Source organism: Triturus cristatus, chromosome 1_2, assembly GCF_964204655.1.
Source record: "Triturus cristatus chromosome 1_2, aTriCri1.1, whole genome shotgun sequence".
NCBI lineage: Eukaryota > Metazoa > Chordata > Amphibia > Caudata > Salamandridae > Triturus > Triturus cristatus.
Window position 1 is genome coordinate 952,553,143 of NC_140580.1, and position 23,061 is coordinate 952,576,203.

Here is a 23,061-nt window from a genome sequence, read left to right on the forward strand (position 1 = left end):
AGTGACTTTGAATAGTTGCAGGGCCTGCAAGTGAGGAGGAAGAGAGCGGCAGTGCTCCAGTTTAGACAGATGCGGTACTAGGGGCTGCCATACTTGCTTAAAGTGAGTAACAGAGTGTGTGACGTGGCTGGTCAAGAGCACCATTGCCATGATGTACCAGAAGCGGGTGAGCCACACCAAGATCGGCGGGGTCAGGGCTTTCTTCCAATACAAAGCAATAACCTGCTTGACTGCCCCAGCATATGTAGGATCACACGCCAATCAGCTTTAAGATTTTGGGGGCGGATCCCAAGGATCATTATCTGCAGCTTGCTTGGGATAGGGAACCCCACTACGTCCTTGATGTGGCTCAGCACCTCCTTCCAGAAGAGAGTTAATAATGGGCAAGACCACCAAATGTGCTCTTCAGGGTCCAACACTCACCGCGAGCATCCAGCTGCTGAATGGGGTGGGACTCGGTCCACCACTTCCGGCGCGGGAGGCGGAGCCAGACCTCCTGGCTCCAAAAAGGCACTACTTCTCTCCCGCAGCGCAGGACGCGCTGCAGGGCTGCTTTCCAGGGCTCAACACTCACCTAGAGATTCAGGCTGCTGACTGGGGTGGGACTCGGCCCCCTGTGTCTACTACTTCCGGCGCTGGAGGCAGAACAAGACCTCCTGGAGCCATTAAGGCACTACTTCTCTGCACTGCAGGGCTGCTTTCCAGGGCCCAACTTTCCCCGCAAGCATCAGGCTGCTGACTGGGTGGGACTCAATCCCCCAGTGTCCACCACTTCCGGCGCGGGAGGCGGAACAAGACCTCCTGGCGCCATTAAGGCACTACTTCTCTCCCGCAGCACGGGACTCGCCCGGGCCAAGGGCGAGCCCGTCAGAGACAGGAAGAGGCAGGGCAGAGCCACCCCTTCTGGTTCCTTACACCGCATGTTTAAGGCTTCCAGTGTCCAAGTAGGTGATAACCTCGGGTTGAGAGTCTATCTAGGCTTAATACCTCTTGCTTATTGATTTGGTGAGGGGAGCCAGGGCTAAGTTTAAAAAACCATGTTGGTTGCTGTGTCACATTACCTAAAAGTTGGTACTCACACTATATGGTTGTTGATATCGGTGTAGTGAACATACTATAACTCCTAGTGAAAAATGGCTAAAAGGAAGGCTACAGACTCTGCTGCAGGGAAGAACAAAATTCCAAAGATTGTAAAACAGAAGAAAACAGCTGGCGATAACTGCACCTTAGCAGCGATCGACGGCTTAAGTGAAGTGGTGGAAACAATTTTTTCTAAGGGGAAGAAGCTTACTAGTGAAGGCACAAAAAAGATATCCACCTATCACAATAAACAGGATAAGAATAATGGTGGGAAATCTCCGGGTCGTAACATTATTGTCCACCATGTTCCTGATGAGATATAACCGCTGGCCCCAACCCCAGCTATGCCATCTTCGTATCATGGCGGGGTTAGCCCAACTCAAACTGACCAAAGAAGCCCAGAACAAGGGAACTCGACCCAAAAGCATACATGCAGTAGCGCAGACAAGGAGACACAAACCCAGAGTCTAGAAAGGCCCAATTTTACTATAGAACTACACCAAAAACTCAACTCTTTGATAGAAGAGGTATCTGCCTTAAAAAATCTAATTGGAGCCTTAATCTCACATAACAGTGGAACCAACAGTGTCAATGAGGGAAGGCAAATGGAATACCCCCTGAGAATATAAACATCACCCAGGCATGTAATCTACACACGGGTGGACATTTAGGGCCCGATTCACAGAACTAACTTAAGACAAAATCCTAAACTTACTACCATTTTCGTATTCACAGAAGGCACTTACTCATTTTGGTATTCACAGAAGACACTTACTCACTTCGGTATTCACAGAAGTTAGGAGTCCTAACTTTAGGACTCCTAAATGCCTTCTGTGAATACCGAAAGTATTACAATTAGGATTTTTCTCAGTTTAGGAGTCCTAAAGTTAGGACTCCTAACTTTACTACTACTAAACTGAGAAAAATCCTAATTTTAAGGCTTTCGGTATTCACAGAAGGCATTTAGGAGTCCTAAAGTTAGGAGTCCTAACTTTACTACTACTAAATAGAGAAAAATCCTTATTTTAAGGCTTTCGGTATTCACAGAAGGCATTTAGGAGTCCTAAAGTTAGGAGTCCTAACTATACTACTACTAAACTGAGAAAAATCCTAATTTTAAGGCTTTCGGTATTCACAGAAGGCATTTAGGAGTCCTAAAGTTAGGAGTCCTAACTTTTCTACTGCTAAAATGAGAAAAATCCCAATTTTAAGACTTTCAGTATTCACAGAAGGCATTTAGGAGTCCTAAAGTTAGGAGTCCTAACTATACTACTACTAAACTGAGAAAAATCCTAATTTTAAGACTTTCGGTATTCACAGAAGGCATTTAGGAGTCCTAAAGTTAGGACTCCTAACTTCTGTGAATAACGAAATGAGTAAGTGCCTTCTGTGAATACCAAAATGAGTAAGTGCCTTCTGTGAATACCAAAATGGTAGTACGTTTTGGATTTTGTTTTAAGTTAGTTCTGTGAATCGGGCCCTTAGACCTCCTCACTTAGACCATCCTAAAATAGGCACTGGGAGTACAACCAATTTCAACCCTCCATTAGCAGGACCAGGACCTGGTAATACTATCCATGAAGTAAGACCAGATATACGTTGTAGACAACCAAGAAAGGAAACCCTAACATAACTAGGAAGGAAGGAATACATACAGAACATCAAATTACCAATATCATAAATGCCCCTAACCGCATTTTAATAGGTGACAGATGGCCAAACCACACTATAGCTCGAAAGAGCCAGTTAAAACCACAGACAGGTCAGCACAACAACCCTCCCTTTGCACAACAACAAGTTACGCATCACAACAAACATACTAATGGAGGTTATAATATATTCATGACAAATGTTCCTTAATTAAAAAAGAATAATAGAGAAGATGAGGATTATCTAAAAAAAAAAATTAGTCCATTGGATTAGATATAGGCGCCACCGCTTATCTGGCATAAGATCAGACATAATTTTAGCTGAACGGTGGCAGTCAGAAACTGGGCACCTGGACCATATAAAACTAACCATGCAGTCCAAATTTATTGTAGATAGTCTGATAGCCCTGGACTTGCGAACTGAAGGCCTGAATCAAGAATTAGATTCCATCTGCATATAACCACAGCCAAGAAGAATGAGAACCCTGCACTTGCCCATTCGCAATCTGATAATCTAGAATTAATCGACTGACTATCAAGGAAGGACAACATCGAAAGAATCTAAACCCCTTGGGTGCCTGCTCTTGCAGCGTGCAGCTCCGTAGCTCAGGCAGTGCTCTACCTCTGCTATCTGCCCAACACAGACCACGGTTCTCACCCCTGGACTGGGCTGGTCTGCTCCTGCCTTAGTCCTTGCCAGCTGCCTGCTTTAATTTGTCTTTATTTTTATTTTTATATTTTGAGTCAGTACTAACATACTCTCCCTTCTGCCACTTCCCGCCGCTGCTGCCCCCGTGGCCCCTCCCGTGTTTTTCCCCGTTCCCGCCTCCCAGCTGTCCCGCCCTCCTCCGACCTCTACTTAATGGAGGCCGCAGCCGGTGTGCCGTTGGCACGCCAAAGGCAAGCCCATCCACACCCGTCCGTGACCCGCCCACGACCAGCACCAGTAACCCTGGTTCTCCGAACTACCAATGCTACAGTTCAGCAGCTCTCCACACACTCAACGACGGCAAGAATAACAACTGCAAGCTCTCATCACCTCTCGACACCCAAGGTCCTTTCACCTGCCAAAATTGCTGCCACTCCTTCAACATCGCCAAAACCCAGGACCCACCTCTGCCGACCACCAACATCCCCACCACAGCCCAAACCCTGCAAGCATCCTTCTCAACATCCGCTCCCTCCACAGACATGCCACGGAAATATGGGAGCTCCTCGATAGCACCTCTCCCAGCATCGTTTTTCTCACCAAAACCTGGACAAGCGCCACCTCAAGACCTGACATTACGATCGCCATCCCCGAAGGGTACAAAATCACCCGGAAGGACTGCCCAAACCACCCCAGAGGCAGCATCACCGTCGCTCACAAGGCCAAACTCCACCTGAGCACCTACACCGACGGGCCTGCGGATTACATGGAACACCTCCACTTCAAGATACAGGTCAACTCGACCACCACCCTACGTGGCACCCTCATCTACCGGCCTCCCGGACCAAGCGCACCTTTCTCCGACTCCATCACCGACATAATCACCCCGCATGCCATCACCTCCACCAACTAAATTTTGTTGGGTGACCTCAACTTCCACCTCAACAGCTGCCAAGACCCCAACTCCATCTCCCTCTTGGAAAACCTCCACATCTTTGGACTCAAACAGATCGTACCAGGACCAATGCACTCAGCAGGATACACCCTCGACCCTATCATCACAGCAGGAAACTCCATCTCCTTCAGCCACACCTCCGAACTCCCATGGATGGCCCACCGCTGCGTCCACTTCACCTACAGAGCAAATACCCCCCGCAGATGCCCAACCCAGCTCCAACGCAGAAACTGGAACGAGATCTCCAACGAGCAGCTCACCGCAACCCTCAGTAGCTCCGGCCCCAACGACCCCACCGCCGCCGCCCCTACCCTACATAAATGGATCACCGACTGCACCAACACCGTCGCCCCCCTCATGAAATCTTCCAACCCTCGCGCCAAGAAGGCAAGCTGGTTCTCCACTGAATTCGGGGAATCCAGACGAACCTGCAGACGTCTTCAGACACTATGGAGGAACTCCAAAACCCCAGCGAACCTCGACAACTACAAAACAGCCACCACTGCCCACCACATACTCATCAGACACTCGAGGAAGAAAGCACTCCAGGACAGAATCTCCACCTATGCACACAACAGCAAGGAACTCTTCAGGATCATCAAACATTTCACCTAACCCAACAGCGAGTCCACCGACATCCCACCCTCCCAAGACCTCTGTGACAAACTCAGCTCCTTCATCCATCACAAAATCATGACCATCTATGACAACTTCGACAACAACATCCTCCACGAGGAACCCACACCCTCCGCTTCCTGCACGACACAGCCGACACTGGACAGCTGGACCATCCTCAGCATTGAAGACACCCTAACGACCATAAGGACCACCCACTCCGGGGCCCCCACAGAGCCCTGTCCCCACCACATCTACCACAAAGCCACAGACATCATCGCCCCCGAGCTACAAAGAATCATCAACTGATCCTTCTAGACCGCCTCCTTCCCCAATGACTAAAAACACGCCGAGATCAACCCTCTCCCAAAGAAAGCCTTGGCGGACACCACCGACCTCAAGAACTTCAGACCATTCTCCCTACTTCCCAACTCAGCAAAAGTCATTGGAAAAGCTACCAACAGCCAACTCGCCTCCTTCATTGATGAGAACAACATCCTCGACCTCTCCCAATCAGGCTTCAGAAAGAACCACAGCACAGAGACTGCCCTCATCGCTGCGACAGACAACATCCGCTCCCTCCTCAACAGAGGAGAAACTGTGGCCCTCATCCTTCTGGACCGCTCCGCGGCCTTCGACACAGTATCACACCGCACCCTATCCAGCAGACCCCACAATGCAGGAATCCGGAACAAAGCCCTCGACTGGATCTGCTCATTCCTCTCCAGCAGAACACAGTGGGTCACACTCCCTCCCTTCATCTCGGAGCCCACGCCGACAACCTGAGGAGTCCCCCAAGGATCCTTCATCCGCCCCACCCTGTTTAATGTCTACATGGCCCCTCTCGCTTCCATCGTTGGAAAACACGGACTCAACATCGTATCATACGCAGACGACACAAAACTCATCCTCTCACTATCCAATGAACCCAACATCTCCAAACACAACTTTCAAGAAGGAATGGAAGCAGTCGCGAGGTGGATGAAGAACAGCTGCCTACAACTGTACACAGGCAAAACCGTACTCATCATAGGCCACATACCGATGCCTGGAATGATACCCCGTCGCCCCCTGCCCTCGGGAACCCACCCATGGACCACGCACGCAACCTCAGAATCATCCTGGACTCCGAACTCAAAATGGACCGTCAGATCAACACTGTCACCTCTTCCTGTTTTCACACCCTCCGTCTCCTACATAAAACTTTCAACAGGATCCCCCTCGAACACAGGGAAACCGTCACCCATGCCCTCATCAGCAGCAGACTGGACTACAGCCATGCACTTTATGCCAGGATCAACAAGAACCTCACCCACAAACTCAGGAACATCCAAAATGCTGCCGCCAGACTAGTCCTTAATCTACCGCACCACTGGCACATCACCCAATAGCTGCGGGCACTACACTGGCTCCCTGTCGAGAAGAGAATCACCTTCAAGCTTCTCACCCATGCCCACAAAGCCCTCCACAACACCGTCCCACCTACATGAATCACCGCCTCTCGTTCCACGCACTCCAGAGATCCCTCTACTCAGCCCAGCTCTCCCTCGCCACGATACCATGCATCAAGAAGACCAGAACAGGAGGTCGCTCCTTTGCCACGGTCAAAGCATGGAACACCCTCCCTCTTCATCTCTGCCAGACACCAACTCTCTCCAAGTTCCTGAAGAAACTCAAGACCTGGCTCGTCGACAAATAACCATGAGCGTCCGGCACCGCACGCACCCTGATGGGCTATGGTTGCCCTCTTATGATTCTCCGCGAGGGCATAGGAGCCGCGGCATAGGAGCCGCGCCCCCCCCATCCCTCAGCACCTTGAGACCCTCCCGGGTAAGTAGCTGCGCTTCACATACCCTGATTGATTGATTGATTGAAGGATTGGTTTGAATGCAACCCCTCAATGACTGGTAAACTAACGACACATGACACACAGAGTCACGACAAGACACTCATGGATACTGTGCCCTATGAAAATATGTTTTTTGGGAATGTTCTTGATACATCCCCAGGGAGCATAGGGATTCTTTCTTGGAATGTGGCCAGGTTAAAACAGGAACTTTTAGACCCTGGCTGGCATGATTGTATATCAAATGTTGACCTCTGCCTATTTCAAGAAACCTGGCTAACAGAATCTCCCTACAAATTACGGTTTAGGACCTTCTGCATAGACGCTCTACCCCCTAAAATGGGGAGACCCTCAGGTAGCATGGTCATATGGGTAAAAATCAATTTGAACCTAACTATAGAAGTGCTTAGCACCAAATCCTCAGATATACTTGGATTAAGGTTGAGGTCCACAAATAAGAACAACTTCTATTTCTAAAATCTCGACATAAGAACAAGATTGCTCTCGAAAGATTTGCCAATAATACATGAGCTGGACGAGATCTTTGAATCCATAGATCCCCAGAGAGTTGTCCTCGTGGGGGTAGATTTCAATTGTTGTTATGAACCCATATTAGGAATGGAAAAAATCTTCAAGGAAGAAGACCTTGCCAGAGGAATCCCCACACCACATATAAAATCTTCTGTGCCCTGTTCTATAGCAGCCATGCAATTAGTCCACTTTACTACAGAGCGAGGGCTGAGGGCCTGTAACAGCCGGCTGCCCTCTGATAGCCAACACTGTAATATTTTTACTAAAGGGTGCAAGTAAATCATGAATAGACTACATCCTGATGAGCACAACATACTGGGGATACATTAATGTCTTTACGGTGGATAATAGAGAAGGCAGTAATCACTGGCCATTATGTTTAAATTTGACTGGGAAATTTATTGCCCCCCACACCGTCACAGAGGGGAATATATCGCCACAACTGTTGGTGAGTAACAATCACAGGCCAATTAAATGGTCTACTATTGTTGACCAAATTGAGCCTCTTACTCGCATCTATAATGCATTTTGTGATGCCGTTACCCCTTATGACAAGCTTCGCCCAGATCAGATACCTATAGCACAATTGTTTGGCTGAGACGATTAAGCCCTCCTTAACCCCTTCGCTGCTAGGCCTTTTCCCCTCCTGTGCTAAGCCCTTTTTGGGCTATTTGAGGTAGTGCGCGCTTAGGCCCCTGTAACTTTTTGACCACATTAGGTATCCACGCCAAATTTGCGTCCTTTTCTTCCAACATCTTGGGGATTCTAAAGGTACCCAGGGTTTGTGGATTCTCCTAGAGGGTTCCCAGAAATTAGTCAAAATACAGCAATTTTTTTTTTTTTGTGAAAAATGTGAAAAACGGGCTGCAAATGAAAGCTTCTGGGTTTTTCTCTGCAAATGGTATCAAAAAAGGGTTTGTGGGGCTGAAATCACAATTTCTCCAGCTTTTAGGGAATGACAGACTTTTGTTAGAAAACCAACATTTTTTACACAGTTTTGGCATTTTTCTGGGACATACCCTATTTTTGCTATTTTTTGTGCTTTCAACCTCCTTCCAGTTAACGGTAGAAAAGGGTAACAAAACAATAATGGATCCTGGAAAGCTATACATTTTTGAAAAGTAGACAAAATTCTGAATTCAGCAAGGGGTCATTTGCGTAGATCCATCAAGGTTTCTTTATAGAAATTTACAGGCAAATATAGGAAAAATTAAAAATTTGTTGAAAAAAGCAGCCTCTTGAGTCAACGTTTTTACCTGTAACTTCTTCGAATTATGACATCTCTTTGAAAGCAATGTACCGTTACATCCGGTAGACCTTCCTGGTTGTGGGGACATATAGGACTTGTAGGTTCACCAAGAGCCCAACGAACCCAGAGTAGAAAAATGAGCAGCATTTTGTAATGCTTTTTTTTTTTGGTCCGGGTATATAGCAATTATTGTGGGAAAATGTATACTTGGAAAAATCGGTATGAAAGTCACCTATGTATTTCTGAAATGGGAACAAATTACAGAGTTCAGAAACAGTGCATATTTGCACATTTTCGAAATTGGGAATACTCATATTTGCATGACAATTATTGGTCATTTTTCAAAATGACTTTTTTTTTACACAATGTCTTTCGTTTGGAAGGGAGAAATGCATCAAAAATCAATAGGTAATAACAGTTGCTTTACAAATTTGAACTACCCTAAGTCTCCCGAGAAAAATGGTACCTCACTTGTGTGGGTAGGCATAGTGCCCACGACAGGAAGTGGCTCAAAACCTAAGGTGAACACACCACATTTTCACACTGAAAATTTACACTTTTTTTGCAAAGAGTCTAGCTGTAGTTTTTGAACCCTAGCCCTGCCGGCACCTAGGGAAACCTAGCAAACCTATACATTTTTGAAAACTAGACACCCAGGGGAATCCAGGATGGGGTGACTTGACTGCCTCCCACCATGGTCTGTTACCCAGAATCCCTTGCAAACGTAAAAAATTGACAAAAAAAACACATTTTCCCCACATTTCTGTGATGGAAAGTTCTGGAATCTGCGTGGATCCACAAATTTCCACCCACCCCGCGTTCCCCAAAGTCCTACGAGAAAAATGGTACCTCACTTGTGCGGGTCGGCCTAGTGCCCGCGGCAGGAAACGGCGCAAAACGCAACGTGGTTTTGCAGTGAAAAATGACCCTTTTTTTGGCAAAGTGACTAGCTGTAGATTTTGTACCCTAGCCCTGCCGGCACCTAGGGAAACCTAGCAAACCTATACATTTCTGAAAACTAGACACCCAGGGGAATCCAGGATGGGGTGACTTGACTGCCTCCCACCATGGTCTGTTACCCAGAATCCCTTGCAAACGTAAAAAATTGACAAACAAAACACATTTTCCCCACATTTCTGTGATGGAAAGTTCTGGAATCTGCGTGGATCCACAAATTTCCACCCACCCCGCGTTCCCCAAAGTCCTACGAGAAAAATGGTACCTCACTTGTGCGGGTCGGCATAGTGCCCGCGACAGGAAACGGCGCAAAACGCAACGTGGTTTTGGAGTGAAAAATGACCCTTTTTTTGGCAAAGTGACTAGCTGTAGATTTTGTACCCTAGCCCTGCCGGCACCTAGGGAAACCTAGCAAACCTATACATTTTTGAAAACTAGACACCCAGGGGAATCCAGGATGGGGTGACTTGACTGCCTCCCACCATGGTCTGTTACCCAGAATCCCTTGCAAACGTAAAAAATTGACAAAAAAAACACATTTTCCCCACATTTCTGTGATGGAAAGTTCTGGAATCTGCGTGGATCCACAAATTTCCACCCACCCCGCGTTCCCCAAAGTCCTACGAGAAAAATGGTACCTCACTTGTGCGGGTCGGCCTAGTGCCCGCGGCAGGAAACGGCGCAAAACGCAACGTGGTTTTGCAGTGAAAAATGACCCTTTTTTTGGCAAAGTGACTAGCTGTAGATTTTGTACCCTAGCCCTGCCGGCACCTAGGGAAACCTAGCAAACCTATACATTTCTGAAAACTAGACACCCAGGGGAATCCAGGATGGGGTGACTTGACTGCCTCCCACCATGGTCTGTTACCCAGAATCCCTTGCAAACGTAGAAAATTGACAAACAAAACACATTTTCCCCACATTTCTGTGATGGAAAGTTCTGGAATCTGCGTGGATCCACAAATTTCCACCCACCCCGCGTTCCCCAAAGTCCTACGAGAAAAATGGTACCTCACTTGTGCGGGTCGGCATAGTGCCCGCGACAGGAAACGGCGCAAAACGCAACGTGGTTTTGGAGTGAAAAATGACCCTTTTTTTGGCAAAGTGACTAGCTGTAGATTTTGTACCCTAGCCCTGCCGGCACCTAGGGAAACCTAGCAAACCTATACATTTCTGAAAACTAGACACCCAGGGGAATCCAGGATGGGGTGACTTGACTGCCTCCCACCATGGTCTGTTACCCAGAATCCCTTGCAAACGTAAAAAATTGACAAAAAAAACACATTTTCCCCACATTTCTGTGATGGAAAGTTCTGGAATCTGCGTGGATCCACAAATTTCCACCCACCCCGCGTTCCCCAAAGTCCTACGAGAAAAATGGTACCTCACTTGTGCGGGTCGGCCTAGTGCCCGCGACAGGAAACGGTGCAAAACGCAACGTGGTTTTGGAGTGAAAAATGACCCTTTTTTTGGCAAAGTGACTAGCTGTAGATTTTGTACCCTAGCCCTGCCGGCACCTAGGGAAACCTAGCAAACCTATACATTTTTGAAAACTAGACACCCAGGAGAATCCAGGATGGGGTGACTTGACTGCCTCCCACCATGGTCTGTTACCCAGAATCCCTTGCAAACGTAAAAAATTGACAAAAAAAACACATTTACCCCACATTTCTGTGATGGAAAGTTCTGGAATCTGCGTGGATCCACAAATTTCCACCCACCCCGCGTTCCCCAAAGTCCTACGAGAAAAATGGTACCTCACTTGTGCGGGTCGGCATAGTGCCCGCGACAGGAAACGGCGCAAAACGCAACGTGGTTTTGGAGTGAAAAATGACCCTTTTTTTGGCAAAGTGACTAGCTGTAGATTTTGTACCCTAGCCCTGCCGGCACCTAGGAAAACCTAGCAAACCTATACATTTTTGAAAACTAGACACCCAGGGGAATCCAGGATGGGGTGACTTGACTGCCTCCCACCATGGTCTGTTACCCAGAATCCCTTGCAAACGTAAAAAATTGACAAAAAAAACACATTTTCCCCACATTTCTGTGATGGAAAGTTCTGGAATCTGCGTGGATCCACAAATTTCCACCCACCCCGCGTTCCCCAAAGTCCTACGAGAAAAATGGTACCTCACTTGTGCGGGTCGGCCTAGTGCCCGCGACAGGAAACGGCGCAAAACGCAACGTGGTTTTGGAGTGAAAAATGACCCTTTTTTTGGCAAAGTGACTAGCTGTAGATTTTGTACCCTAGCCCTGCCGGCACCTAGGGAAACCTAGCAAACCTATACATTTCTGAAAACTAGACACCCAGGGGAATCCAGGATGGGGTGACTTGACTGCCTCCCACCATGGTCTGTTACCCAGAATCCCTAGCAAACGTAAAAAATTGACAAAAAAAACACATTTTCCCCACATTTCTGTGATGGAAAGTTCTGGAATCTGCGTGGATCCACAAATTTCCACCCACCCCGCGTTCCCCAAAGTCCTACGAGAAAAATGGTACCTCACTTGTGCGGGTCGGCCTAGTGCCCGCGACAGGAAACGGCGCAAAACGCAACGTGGTTTTGGAGTGAAAAATGACCCTTTTTTTGGCAAAGTGACTAGCTGTAGATTTTGTACCCTAGCCCTGCCGGCACCTAGGGAAACCTAGCAAACCTATACATTTTTGAAAACTAGACACCCAGGGGAATCCAGGATGGGGTGACTTGACTGCCTCCCACCATGGTCTGTTACCCAGAATCCCTTGCAAACGTAAAAAATTGACAAAAAAAACACATTTTCCCCACATTTCTGTGATGGAAAGTTCTGGAATCTGCGTGGATCCACAAATTTCCACCCACCCCGCGTTCCCCAAAGTCCTACGAGAAAAATGGTACCTCACTTGTGCGGGTCGGCCTAGTGCCCGCGACAGGAAACGGCGCAAAACGCAACGTGGTTTTGGAGTGAAAAATGACCCTTTTTTTGGCAAAGTGACTAGCTGTAGATTTTGTACCCTAGCCCTGCCGGCACCTAGGGAAACCTAGCAAACCTATACATTTCTGAAAACTAGACACCCAGGGGAATCCAGGATGGGGTGACTTGACTGCCTCCCACCATGGTCTGTTACCCAGAATCCCTTGCAAACGTAAAAAATTGACAAAAAAAACACATTTTCCCCACATTTCTGTGATGGAAAGTTCTGGAATCTGCGTGGATCCACAAATTTCCACCCACCCCGCGTTCCCCAAAGTCCTACGAGAAAAATGGTACCTCACTTGTGCGGGTCGGCCTAGTGCCCGCGACAGGAAACGGCGCAAAACGCAACGTGGTTTTGGAGTGAAAAATGACCCTTTTTTTGGCAAAGTGACTAGCTGTAGATTTTGTACCCTAGCCCTGCCGGCACCTAGGGAAACCTAGCAAACCTATACATTTTTGAAAACTAGACACCCAGGGGAATCCAGGATGGGGTGACTTGACTGCCTCCCACCATGGTCTGTTACCCAGAATCCCTTGCAAACGTAAAAAATTGACAAAAAAAACACATTTTCCCCACATTTCTGTGATGGAAAGTTCTGGAATCTGCGTGGATCCACAAATTTCCACCCACCCCGCGTTCCCCAAAGTCCTACGAGAAAAATGGTACCTCACTTGTGCGGGTCGGCCTAGTGCCCGCGACAGGAAACGGCGCAAAACGCAACGTGGTTTTGGAGTGAAAAATGACCCTTTTTTTGGCAAAGTGACTAGCTGTAGATTTTGTACCCTAGCCCTGCCGGCACCTAGGGAAACCTAGCAAACCTATACATTTTTGAAAACTAGACACCCAGGGGAATCCAGGATGGGGTGACTTGACTGCCTCCCACCATGGTCTGTTACCCAGAATCCCTTGCAAACGTAAAACATTGACCAAAAAAACACATTTTCCCCACATTTCTGTGATGGAAAGTTCTGGAATCTGCGTGGATCCACAAATTTCCACCCACCCCGCGTTCCCCAAAGTCCTACGAGAAAAATGGTACCTCACTTGTGCGGGTCGGCCTGGTGCCCGCGACAGGAAACGGCGCAAAACGCAACGTGGTTTTGGAGTGAAAAATGACCCTTTTTTTGGCAAAGTGACTAGCTGTAGATTTTGTACCCTAGCCCTGCCGGCACCTAGGGAAACCTAGCAAACCTATACATTTTTGAAAACTAGACACCCAGGGGAATCCAGGATGGGGTGACTTGACTGCCTCCCACCATGGTCTGTTACCCAGAATCCCTTGCAAACGTAAAAAATTGACAAAAAAAAACACATTTTCCCCACATTTCTGTGATGGAAAGTTCTGGAACCTGCGTGGATCCACAAATTTCCACCCACTCCGCGTTCCCCAAAGTCCTACGAGAAAAATGGTACCTCACTTGTGCGGGTCGGCCTGGTGCCCGCAACAGGAAACGGCGCAAAACGCAACGTGGTTTTGGAGTGAAAAATGACCCTTTTTTTGGCAAAGTGACTAGCTGTAGATTTTGTACCCTAGCCCTGCCGGCACCTAGGGAAACCTAGCAAACCTATACATTTCTGAAAACTAGACACCCAGGGGAATCCAGGATGGGGTGACTTGACTGCCTCCCACCAGGGTCTGTTACCCAGAATCCCTTGCAAACGTAAAAAATTGACAAAAAAAACACATTTTCCCCACATTTCTGTGATGGAAAGTTCTGGAATCTGCGTGGATCCACAAATTTCCACCCACCCCGCGTTCCCCAAAGTCCTACGAGAAAAATGGTACCTCACTTGTGCGGGTCGGCCTAGTGCCTGCGACAGGAAACGGCGCAAAACGCAACGTGGTTTTGGAGTGAAAAATGACCCTTTTTTTGGCAAAGTGACTAGCTGTAGATTTTGTACCCTAGCCCTGCCGGCAACTAGGGAAACCTAGCAAACCTATACATTTTTGAAAACTAGACACCCAGGGGAATCCAGGATGGGGTGACTTGACTGCCTCCCACCATGGTCTGTTACCCAGAATCCCTTGCAAACGTAAAAAATTGACAAAAAAAACACATTTTCCCCACATTTCTGTGATGGAAAGTTCTGGAACCTGCGTGGATCCACAAATTTCCACCCACCCCGCGTTCCCCAAAGTCCTACGAGAAAAATGGTACCTCACTTGTGCGGGTCGGCCTAGTGCCCGCAACAGGAAATGGCGCAAAACGCAAAGTGGTTTTGGAGTGAAAAATGACCCTTTTTTTGGCAAAGTGACTAGCTGTAGATTTTGTACCCTAGCCCTGCCGGCACCTAGGGAAACCTAGCAAACCTATACATTTCTGAAAACTAGACACCCGGCGGCTTCCAGGGAGGTATGGCTTGCGTGGATCCCCCAATGTTTCCTTACCCAGAATCCCCTGCAAACCTCAATTTTTGCCCAAAAAATCACTTTTTTCACACATTTTGGGGTGGGAAAGTAGTGGCATCACCGGGCTCACACAAATTTACCACCACCCAGCGTTCCCCCAGGTCTCCCGGTAAAAATGGTGCCTCACTTGTGTGGGAGGCCCAAGTACCCGCGGCAGGCAAGGGCCCCAAACGTAGTGAGGCGACATCAAGATGGCCTATCGCCAAACCACCTGGTTTTGCAAGGGGGGTCACTTTGGTTTTTGGCCCGGTGCGCGGCGGCCATCTAGGGAAACCTACCAAACCCAGGCATTTTTGAAAACTAGACACCCGGCGGCTTCCAGGGAGGTATGGCTTGCGTGGATCCCCCAACGTTTCCTTACCCAGAATCCCCTGCAAACCTCAATTTTTGCTCCAAAAATCACTTTTTTCACACATTTTGGGGTGGGAAAGTAGTGGCATCACCGGGCTCACACAAATTTACCACCACCCAGCGTTCCCCCAGGTCTCCCGGTAAAAATGGTGCCTCACTTGTGTGGGAGGCCCAAGTACCCGCGGCAGGCAAGGGCCCCAAACGTAGTGAGGCGACATCAAGATGGCCTATCGCCAAACCACCTGGTTTTGCAAGGGGGGTCACTTTGGTTTTTGGCCCGGTGCGCGGCGGCCATCTAGGGAAACCTACCAAACCCAGGCATTTTTGAAAACTAGACACCCGGCGGCTTCCAGGGAGGTATGGCTTGCGTGGATCCCCCAACGTTTCCTTACCCAGAATCCCCTGCAAACCTCCAATTTTGCTCAAAAAATCACTTTTTTCACACATTTTGGGGTGGGAAAGTAGTGGCATCACCGGGCTCACACAAATTTACCACCACCCAGCGTTCCCCCAGGTCTCCCGGTAAAAATGGTGCCTCACTTGTGTGGGAGGCCCAAGTACCCGCGGCAGGCAAGGGCCCCAAACGTAGTGAGGCGACATCAAGATGGCCTATCGCAAAACCACCTGGTTTTGCAAGGGGGGTCACTTTGGTTTTTGGCCCGGTGCGCGGCGGCCATCTAGGGAAACCTACCAAACCCAGGCATTTTTGAAAACTAGACACCCGGCGGCTTCCAGGGAGGTATGGCTTGCGTGGATCCCCCAACGTTTCCTTACCCAGAATCCCCTGCAAACCTCAAATTTTGCTCAAAAAATCACTTTTTTCACACATTTTGGGGTGGGAAAGTAGTGGCATCACCGGGCTCACACAAATTTACCACCACCCAGCGTTCCCCCAGGTCTCCCGGTAAAAATGGTGGCTCACTTGTGTGGGAGGCCCAAGTACCCGCGGCAGGCAAGGGCCCCAAACGTATTGAGGCGACATCAAGATGGCCTATCGCCAAACCACCTGGTTTTGCAAGGGGGGTCACTTTGGTTTTTGGCCCGGTGCGCGGCGGCCATCTAGGGAAACCTACCAAACCCAGGCATTTTTGAAAACTAGACACCCGGCGGCTTCCAGGGAGGTATGGCTTGCGTGGATCCCCCAACGTTTCCTTACCCAGAATCCCCTGCAAACCTCAATTTTTGCTCAAAAAATCACTTTTTTCACACATTTTGGGGTGGGAAAGTAGTGGCATCACCGGGCTCACACAAATTTACCACCACCCAGCGTTCCCCCAGGTCTCCCGGTAAAAATGGTGCCTCACTTGTGTGGGAGGCCCAAGTACCCGCGGCAGGCAAGGGCCCCAAACGTAGTGAGGCGACATTTGGGAAAGGCAACTACGTTTGTTGTCCTTGCCTGCCGCGGGTACTTGGGCCTCCCACACAAGTGAGGCACCATTTTTACCGGGAGACCTGGGGGAACGCTGGGTGGTGGTAAATTTGTGTGAGCCCGGTGAAGCCACTACTTTCCCACCCCAAAATGTGTGAAAAAAGTGATTTTTTGAGCAAAAATTGAGGTTTGCAGGGGATTCTGGGTAAGTAAACGTTGGGGGATCCACGCAAGCCATACCTCCCTGGAAGCCGCCGGGTGTCTAGTTTTCAAAAATGCCTGGGTTTGGTAGGTTTCCCTAGATGGCCGCCGCGCACCGGGCCAAAAACCAAAGTGACCCCCCTTGCAAAACCAGGTGGTTTGGCGACAGGCCATCTTGATGTCGCCTCACTACGTTTGGGGCCCTTGCCTGCCGCGGGTACTTGGGCCTCCCACACAAGTGAGGCACCATTTTTACCGGGAGACCTGGGGGAACGCTGGGTGGTGGTAAATTTGTGTGAGCCCGGTGATGCCACTACTTTCCCACCCCAAAATGTGTGAAAAAAGTGATTTTTTGAGCAAAATTTGAGGTTTGCAGGGGATTCTGGGTAAGGAAACGTTGGGGGATCCACGCAAGCCATACCTCCCTGGAAGCCGCCGGGTGTCTAGTTTTCAAAAATGCCTGGGTTTGGTAGGTTTCCCTAGATGGCCGCCGCGCACCGGGCCAAAAACCAAAGTGACCCCCCTTGCAAAACCAGGTGGTTTGGCGATAGGCCATCTTGATGTCGCCTCAGTACGTTTGGGGCCCTTGCCTGCCGCGGGTACTTGGGCCTCCCACACAAGTGAGGCATCATTTTTACCGGGAGACCTGGGGGAACGCTGGGTGGTGGTAAATTTGTGTGAGCCCAGTGATGCCACTACTTTCCCACCCCAAAATGTGTGAAAAAAGTGATTTTTTGAGCAAAATTTGAGGTTTGCAGGGGATTCTGGGTAAGGAAACGTTGGGGGATCCACGCAAGCCATACCTCCCTGGAAGCCGCCGGGTGTCTAGTTTTCAAAAATGCCTGGGTTTGGTAGGTTTCCCTAGATGGCCGCCGCGCACCGGGCCAAAAACCAAAGTGACCCCCCTTGCAAAACCAGGTGGTTTGGCGATAGGCCATCTTGATGTCGCCTCACTACGTTTGGGGCCCTTGCCTGCCGCGGGTACTTGGGCCTCCCACACAAGTGAGGCACCATTTTTACCGGGAGACCTGGGGGAACGCTGGGTGGTGGTAAATTTGTGTGAGCCCAGTGATGCCACTACTTTCCCACCCCAAAATGTGTGAAAAAGGTGATTTTTTGAGCAAAATTTGAGGTTTGCAGGGGATTCTGGGTAAGGAAACGTTGGGGGATCCACGCAAGCCATACCTCCCTGGAAGCCGCCGGGTGTCTAGTTTTCAAAAATGCCTGGGTTTGGTAGGTTTCCCTAGATGGCCGCCGCGCACCGGGCCAAAAACCAAAGTGACCCCCCTTGCAAAACCAGGTGGTTTGGCGATAGGCCATCTTGATGTCGCCTCACTACGTTTGGGGCCCTTGCCTGCCGCGGGTACTTGGGCCTCCCACACAAGTGAGGCACCATTTTTACCGGGAGACCTGGGGGAACGGTGGGTGGTGGTAAATTTGTGTGAGCCCGGTGATGCCACTACTTTCCCACCCCAAAATGTGTGAAAAAAGTGATTTTTTGAGCAAAATTTGAGGTTTGCAGGGGATTCTGGGTAAGGAAACGTTGGGGGATCCACGCAAGCCATACCTCCCTGGAAGCCGCCGGGTGTCTAGTTTTCAAAAATGCCTGGGTTTGGTAGGTTTCCCTAGATGGCCGCCGCGCACCGGGCCAAAAACCAAAGTGACCCCCCTTGCAAAACCAGGTGGTTTGGCGATAGGCCATCTTGATGTCGCCTCACTACGTTTGGGGCCCTTGCCTGCCGCGGGTACTTGGGCCTCCCACACAAGTGAGGCACCATTTTTACCGGGAGACCTGGGGGAACGCTGGGTGGTGGTTAATTTGTGTGAGCCCGGTGATGCCACTACTTTCCCACCCCAAAATGTGTGAAAAAAGTGATTTTTTGAGCAAAATTTGAGGTTTGCAGGGGATTCTGGGTAAGGAAACGTTGGGGGATCCACGCAAGCCATACCTCCCTGGAAGCCGCCGGGTGTCTAGTTTTCAAAAATGCCTGGGTTTGGTAGGTTTCCCTAGATGGCCGCCGCGCACCGGGCCAAAAACCAAAGTGACCCCCCTTGCAAAACCAGGTGGTTTGGCGATAGGCCATCTTGATGTCGCCTCACTACGTTTGGGGCCCTTGCCTGCCGCGGGTACTTGGGCCTCCCACACAAGTGAGGCACCATTTTTACCGGGAGACCTGGGGGAACGCTGGGTGGTGGTAAATTTGTGTGAGCCCGGTGATGCCACTACTTTCCCACCCCAAAATGTGTGAAAAAAGTGATTTTTTGAGCAAAATTTGAGGTTTGCAGGGGATTCTGGGTAAGGAAACGTTGGGGGATCCACGCAAGCCTTACCTCCCTGGAAGCCGCCGGGTGTCTAGTTTTCAAAAATGCCTGGGTTTGGTAGGTTTCCCTAGATGGCCGCCGCGCACCGGGCCAAAAACCAAAGTGACCCCCCTTGCAAAACCAGGTGGTTTGGCGATAGGCCATCTTGATGTCGCCTCACTACGTTTGGGGCCCTTGCCTGCCGCGGGTACTTGGGTCTCCCACACAAGTGAGGCACCATTTTTACCGGGAGACCTGGGGGAACGCTGGGTGGTGGTAAATTTGTGTGAGCCCGGTGATGCCACTACTTTCCCACCCCAAAATGTGTGAAAAAAGTGATTTTTTGAGCAAAATTTGAGGTTTGCAGGGGATTCTGGGTAAGGAAACGTTGGGGGATCCACGCAAGCCATACCTCCCTGGAAGCCGCCGGGTGTCTAGTTTTCAAAAATGCCTGGGTTTGGTAGGTTTCCCTAGATGGCCGCCGCGCACCGGGCCAAAAACCAAAGTGACCCCCCTTGCAAAACCAGGTGGTTTGGCGATAGGCCATCTTGATGTCGCCTCACTACGTTTGGGGCCCTTGCCTGCCGCGGGTACTTGGGCCTCCCACACAAGTGAGGCACCATTTTTACCGGGAGACCTGGGGGAACGGTGGGTGGTGGTAAATTTGTGTGAGCCCGGTGATGCCACTACTTTCCCACCCCAAAATGTGTGAAAAAAGTGATTTTTTGAGCAAAATTTGAGGTTTGCAGGGGATTCTGGGTAAGGAAACGTTGGGGGATCCACGCAAGCCATACCTCCCTGGAAGCCGCCGGGTGTCTAGTTTTCAAAAATGCCTGGGTTTGGTAGGTTTCCCTAGATGGCCGCCGCGCACCGGGCCAAAAACCAAAGTGACCCCCCTTGCAAAACCAGGTGGTTTGGCGATAGGCCATCTTGATGTCGCCTCACTACGTTTGGGGCCCTTGCCTGCCGCGGGTACTTGGGCCTCCCACACAAGTGATGCACCATTTTTACCGGGAGACCTGGGGGAACGCTGGGTGGTGGTAAATTTGTGTGAGCCCGGTGATGCCACTACTTTCCCACCCCAAAATGTGTGAAAAAAGTGATTTTTTGAGCAAAATTTGAGGTTTGCAGGGGATTCTGGGTAAGGAAACGTTGGGGGATCCACGCAAGCCATACCTCCCTGGAAGCCGCCGGGTGTCTAGTTTTCAAAAATGCCTGGGTTTGGTAGGTTTCCCTAGATGGCCGCCGCGCACCGGGCCAAAAACCAAAGTGACCCCCCTTGCAAAACCAGGTGGTTTGGCGATAGGCCATCTTGATGTCGCCTCACTACGTTTGGGGCCCTTGCCTGCCGCGGGTACTTGGGCCTCCCACACAAGTGAGGCACCATTTTTACCGGGAGACCTGGGGGAACGCTGGGTGGTGGTAAATTTGTGTGAGCCCGGTGATGCCACTACTTTCCCACCCCAAAATGTGTGAAAAAAGTGATTTTTTGGGCAAAAATTTAGGTTTGCAGGGGATTCTGGGTAAGGAAACGTTGGGGGATCCACGCAAGCCATACCTCCCTGGAAGCCGCCGGGTGTCTAGTTTTCAGAAATGCATGGGTTGGAAAGGTTTCCCTAGATGGCCGCCGAGCCCTGGGCAAAAAACCAAAGTAACCCCCCTTGCAAAACCAGATTACCTATTGTTACTACAGCGTGAGAATTTAGGAATAATACTGCAAAGAAAATGTGGCAGACAATTTGAGGTTTACAGGACAATGGGGATAAAAAATATTTTTCAAATCACTAGAGAGACATCACCATGAACTCCCAAGGGTTTTCGACAATATCTACAGTTGGTGGGTTAATCTTACATGGAAAGTGTACCTTGGCAGAGAAACAAAAAACAAAGATTCCTGCACAACCATCTATTCCTCAAACACACACACATACTGGTTGGATTTGGCACGAGGGCAAGTCATGGTTCAGTGTATTAAATTTTATTAACAAGAGATTTCACAAAAATGAAATGCACTGTCAATAATTAAATTCACAAAAAACCAAACCAATGACTTGCAGCTCGTGAGCTGTAAAGCCACGTCAAGGCACCAACCGCTTTACAGGCCATTCACACACCTTTCATACGCGATACAAACAAGACCATTCGCACCACCAGGTACAAAAGCAACACAGTACAAAAATCACCAAAAAGGGACAAGGTACACCCTGCTTCAGAAAGACAAATATTACTGCACAGTCATCTAACCCGCAAGCACACACACATACTGGTTGGATTTGGCACGAGGGTGAGTGATGGTTCAGTAGATAAAATTGTATTACCAAGTGATTTCACAAAACATGAAATGCACTGGTAATAATTGAAAGGGCAAGAAACTGAACCATTGACTCACAGCTCGTGAGCTGTAAAGCCACGACAAGGCACCAACCTCTTTACAGGCCATTCATACACCTTTCATACGTGTGAGACATACAAAACCATTCACACCGCCAGCCGCGGGCCCATCACATAACAAAACTCACACCAGCACACAGCGCCATTCAAGGGCCCATCACTTTCACACGCCCACAATCCAGACACAGCAACTACACAGGCTGAAGGATTGCGTGGAGTGGCACTCAGCTAGCAGTGTGTGTAGTGACCAGCAGAAAGTCACTACTCACACACAGCCAGCCAAGCACCAGTCGACACACACCGCTAGCCAAACGCCAGTCCACGCACACCGCTAGCCAAGCGCCAGTCCAGGCACACCGCCATCCAATCGCCAGTCCAGGCACACCGGCAGCCAATCGCCAATCCACCTACACCGCCAGCCAAGCTCCAGTCCACGGACACCACCAGACAAGCACCATTCCACGCACACCGCCAGCCAAGCTCCAGTCCACACACACCACCAGACAAGCTCCAGTCCACGGACACCACCAGCCAAGCTCCAGTCCACGGACACCACCAGCCAAACACCAGTCCGCACACACCACCAGTCCACACACACTGCCAGCCAAGTACCAGTCCACGCACACCGCCAGCCAAGCACCATTCCACGCACACCACCAGCCAAGCACCATTCCACGCACACCGCCAGCCAAGCACCATTCCACGCACACCACCAGCCACGCACCAGTCCACGCACACCGCCAGCCAAGCACCATTCCACGCACACCACCAGCCACGCACCAGTCCACGCACACCGCCAGTCCATGCACACCGCCAGTCCACGCACACCGTCAGCCAAGCACCATTCCACGCACACCACCAACCAAGTGCCAGTCCACACACACCAACAGCCAAGCGCAAGCCTACACACACCGCCATCACATTTTGGATTTTTTTAGAAAAAAATAAAAACACAAACAAATTGCAAATAGATACAAATCTTCTAACAGAAAATCAGCAACTAAATACATTGCACTAACACCAACCTTGAAACAGAATCATATTTTCCAAAGAATACAGACCAGGCAGTTCACTTTACCACTCATGAATCTTCCCAGAAGTTTTTACGCGTGTGGTACGCTCGGAAACAAGCAGAGAGACACAGTGCAGGATGAGAGGGACAATCGGGGCAGTACATACGACTCTCCTTCCGCAAACCTCTTCGCCAACAGACTCTACATCTCCTACTGGGAAAATCTTTTGCGGGTGTGGGAGGAATGTGATCTGGAAAGTGGCGTTCTTTCAATCTAGCAACATCCTCCACCAGTCCAACTCTAGGAACACTTGCCTGTTCCACTACAACAAGGCTGCCTATTACAGACTCCTGAAACTTAGCAAAAGTCATCTTTGACTCAGGGCAAGAATCCTGGAACACAACAAAAGCATTAAACATTGCCAAGTGGAAAAGATGGATAGCCAACTTCTTGTACCAAATGTAAGCCTTACGAAGAGCAGTGTAAGGTTCCAACCTCTGATCTACTCTGTCAACACCACCCATGTACCTATTATAGT